Consider the following 4,539-nt stretch of genomic DNA (forward strand, 5'->3'; position numbering starts at 1 on the left):
GAGTTAGTCAATCAGCCAGGGCTAGCCTGGGTCCCTGCACCCAGCTATGACCACAAGTTCTCCTGAGGTGACTCTTTTGAGCTGGAGAACTGACCTAGAGCCTCCTGCATGTTACAGTTTCTTAAAGATTTTCTTGTTCAGGCTAGAAGTGTGGTAACATGGAGGCGCACGCACATGACAGGCAAAGGCAGGTGGGGTCACTGTGAGCTCAAGACTTGTCTGGTCTACATAGCAAGTTCTAGGAGGAGAGCCATGACTACACAGGTCTCTCTCTCTCTCTCTATATATATATATATATATAGTGTATATATATGTATATATAGTGCATATATAGTGTATACACACACACATATACTTACGTGTCTTGGTGTTTTTACCTGCATTTGTTTGTGCTCTGTAACAAGAAAAAGGCAAAAGGCACTCAATCCCACAGAACCAGAGATACAGATGGTTGTGAGCTGTTATGTGGGTGCTGGGAACTGAACCCAGATCTTCTGCAAGAGCAGCCAGGGCTCTAAACAACTGCATTATCTCTGAATATTATTTTGTGTGTGTGTGTGTGTGTGTGTGTTAAATATGGTTGTATGACTGGCTCATTTGACAAGAGTGCTTGCTTTCACTCACAGCAAACTGTGGCTTTGATTCCCAGTACAGCCTAAAACTGGGTGTAGTTGTACACACCTCTAACCCTAGAACATAAGAGTCAGAGGCAGGAGGATCAGGAGTTCAAGACTATTGTAGGCTACAGGGCAAGTTAGAGGACAGCCTGGGCTACACGATACCTGTCTGTTATCAGTCAGTCATACCAAAAGACTTTGAATAGTCTCTTTGAAGTCCAAAGGCTACTTACAAAGATCTCCCCTTATCTAGGAAACAAGACTTACTTCCATTTCCTTTGTCATCCAAATACCTTTCCTTCAGGTGGTCTCAGGTGGACCTGTGATGTCTGCTCCTGGGAAGGGGAGGATCAGATGTTAGGGTCATCCTTGGTTATGTAGTAAGTTTGAGATCAGCCTGGGCTACAGACCCTCTCTTTAAAAAAAAAGATCCAAAATAACAGCAAAAGAATTGAGGGTGGGGCTCTGGATATAGCTCACACACAACCCTGGCTTTGACCTGTATGTAACACTAGACACTCTAGGTTCCTGCATAAGATCTCAGCACTAGGGAGGACCTGGAATTCTATAAAATACTGGAGAGAGAGAGAAGGAGAGGGAGAGGGAGAGGGAGAGAGAGAGAGAGAGAGAGAGAGCGCTGGATCAATAATAGCTCAGTAGCTAAGAAGCTAAGAGCACTAGCTCTTACAGTGGACCTGAGTTTGTCTCCCAGCAGCCACAATGTGGCCCACAACCACCTGTAACTCAAATGCCAGGGGAGTCTGGCCTCTGAGAACATCTGTACATGTGGTATGCACTCACACAAGCACTTACACATAAACAGAATCATAAAAATATGGCTGGGCAGTGCTGAGGCACACCTTTATTCCCAGCACTCAGGAGGCAGAGGCAGAGGCAGACAGTTCTCTGTGAGTTTGAGGCTAACTTTGTCTACAGAGTGAGTTCCAGGACAGCCAGGGCTACGAAGTGATGCTATATCTCAAAAACAACAACAGTAAATAAGTAAATACATTTTGTTGCAAGTTTTCAGATCAGTTTATTAAGTTGAAATCACTGCTAATTACCCAGAAGAGAAGCTACCTGCCAAAATGAGTGAGGTTCTCAAGAACTCACTATGTTAGAAACAAATGTTCAAAACCACAACAGGGAACTGTTCCTGATTCCCAGGGGAATCTGAGGCAGAGGAATCTGCACATTTACCTCAAGCTTTTAAAGAGCGTGTGGGCCACAGTGGTCCGTGCATGCAGGAAGTCGAAGAGCTCCTCTGTACAACCCTCTCCTGTCTGTGACAGGGAAGACACACGAGTATCACACAACTCTAGTCGTTCCCGGGCCTTTACACACTTCTCCAGCTGTTCACAGTGCTTTCTCACTGTTGTTAGCGGGCCCACTAATTCTTCCTCCTCCTCTTCCTCTCTGGGGTCTCTGGATCCAGTGAGCACCTTTCGTTTGTCCTCTAGTCCCATGTCGGGAGCTTGTTTGGGATTCAACAAGAGCAACCCTAAATACGTTTTTTTTTTTTAAAAAAAAAAAAAAGAAAAAAGATTCGGCATTAAGCATTCCCCCACCTTCATCCTGGAAGTGCGGGAGCATCACTGGTTTCTGGCTTTTGCTCATCACTGTGGGGTGGGAATCAGTCTGCTATTGCGTGTAATTGTACATACTATAACATACTATACAGCCTGCCTGCCTGCCTGCCTTTTCCTGACAGACTCTCACTGCCAGCCTCAAAGTCCCAAGCTTTCTACCTCTGCCTCCAAAGTAGAAGGAATACAGATGTATCCCTAACCCTAACCCTAACCCCGATCTGGCTGTAGTTATTTTTTGCTGCTGTATGGTCTTCTACTGTGGGTATGCAATCTGGTTAGTCCATGTCTATTGTTGATAGATATTTGAGTTTTGTTTTGCTTTGTTTTGTTTGGAGTTTCTGCGCTCGCTCGCTCTCTCTCTCTCTCTCTCTCTCTCTCTCTCTCTCTCTCTCTCTCTCTCCTCCTTTTTCTTTTTGATATTAAGAGCACAGGTGTCAGCCAGGCCATGGTGGCGCACACCTTTAGTCCTAGCACTTGGGAGGTGGGTGGAGTCAGGTGGATCTCTGAGTTCAAGGGCAGCCTGGTCTAAAGAGAAACCCTGTGGGGGACCGGGGTGGTGGGGGGGGGGTACAGGTGTCAGGACTGTCCTTTTGTTTGGTCTGGGTTTGAGGCTGGCTGTGGGTTCTTAGCTTTGGTTGCTCTTTAGAGGCATCCAGTCCTTCTGACGGTTAAAATGCCAACAACCCCGCCCTAGATAATCGAATTAGGATCTGTCTGCGGGTGAGGGCAGGGCAGGCTTAGGTGTTTTCAGACACTCTTGAGGAAAAGCTTGGCTGAAAAGCCCTAGGTGGCAGTCGGCCTAGGAAGGGAGCTTCCTGGGCGTGGAGAGTCACCTGTCGCCCGTTAGGCTAAGTCACACCTTTCCTAAGCGGCATGCCAGCCAGCATCCATCATTTGACCAAGTTTTACTCTCAGGCCTCTGGCAGGTGTGAGGGTGTGAACAGGCCTCCCCTTGTGGCCTTCATTTACCTTTTCTCTTTCCTTCTTGCTAAGCAGGCTTGGGGGAGGCTGAGGGGGTGGGGTGGGGGGCTGCGGAAACAAAGGATGAAAGGAAGCCTAGCTAGGTGTGGATCTGGAAGAGAAAACAAGACGGGAGGAAGGCAGGTACCAAGCAGAAAGCCTGTTCCCTGGCCACAGGGGATGGGGAAAAGTCAAGACATAGTCAAGACTTGTCTGTTGGGACGAGGGTGGTGGTGGGGCACTTTGTGCTCTCCCTCTGGACTTGGGGAGATTCATGGATGAACTAAATCTACTCAGAGGGCAGTGTTCTGCACGACGGTTGCCTGTTGTCTGACCATCCTCCCCCACCCCCGGCCCCCAGTGCTGGGAGTCATTCTATTCCTTGTTGTTACCTCCAGTACCTAGAGACTCGATGCTAGCTGGTGCCCCAGAGGTTTTCCGTAGTCCCTCCACTTTACAGGTGTTTATAACCTCATACTATGGGGTGTGGGCTTGGTTTCCGAGGCCACCCTTCCTCCCTGTGACCGTTCCAACACGGTCAGGAAGTCCGGAGCCTCAGCCCAGGGCTTTGCTACCTCTGCCTCGCACCTGTCCTCAGTGGTGTTTCACAATACAACTCTAAACACGTCCGTCCTCAGCTGAAAGTCCTTCCGTGACTCCCCAGTGCCTGTAAGGCAAAGTCCAAACTCTTCCAAAGACCCGAGGCCAGGAAATCGGACCCCTCAGGGTCTGCCCACACCAACCTCATCTTGGGAGTTGCTCTCAAAGGTTGGACAGGCAGAAGTTACTGATTCTTACCCCGGGGCCTTTCCCCTCGGTGCATCTTCACTTCCTCTGGGAAGTCATAGACACCCTCCCCTGTCAGGTGACCATCCATTGGCAGTCACAGCTGTATCTCCCCACCTCCCTTCATCAAATCACACCTCCCTTTAGTATTAGAATCCTCTGTTTACTCCGTCTCTCTCTCCCACGGCCGGGAAGCCATCCTTGCGTAGGGCATCCTTGGGTAGTGTTTTGTTCAGGGCTGTATAGACAGCTCCTGGAACCCCTAAGCGCGTACATATCACCGCACTTTCTGGCTCCCCATCGCCCAAAGAAAGGTCAGCAGCTCGGGGATGTTGCGGGGCACCGCGCTTGGCGCGGCCACCAGGGGTCGCCCGAGGCGCTCGGACGCCGCGCGGTCCGGTCCGGGAGGAGCACAAGCGGAATCTCAGCGCCACGCGGCGGGAGCCCCAGCAGCCCAGGCGCACCTGCTCGGGTCTCTGTCTCCGGCCGCGCCGCCGCTAGCCATTGGCTCAGCCTTGACAAAGGGGCGTGACCAACACCACGACCACGCCCCCAGCCCTGGTACTTAAAGGAATTTGGTGTTCCGA

General features: G+C 50.2%; 1 pseudogene; it reads right to left on the reverse strand.

Moving 5' to 3' along the window:
* Positions 1-1,813: 1,813 nt before the first annotated feature.
* On the reverse strand, positions 1,814-2,083 carry LOC110319632 (annotated as a pseudogene).
* Positions 2,084-4,539: the final 2,456 nt, after the last annotated feature.

Source organism: Mus pahari, chromosome 3 (assembly GCF_900095145.1).
Source record: "Mus pahari chromosome 3, PAHARI_EIJ_v1.1, whole genome shotgun sequence".
In the NCBI taxonomy this organism is placed as follows: Eukaryota; Metazoa; Chordata; class Mammalia; order Rodentia; family Muridae; genus Mus; species Mus pahari.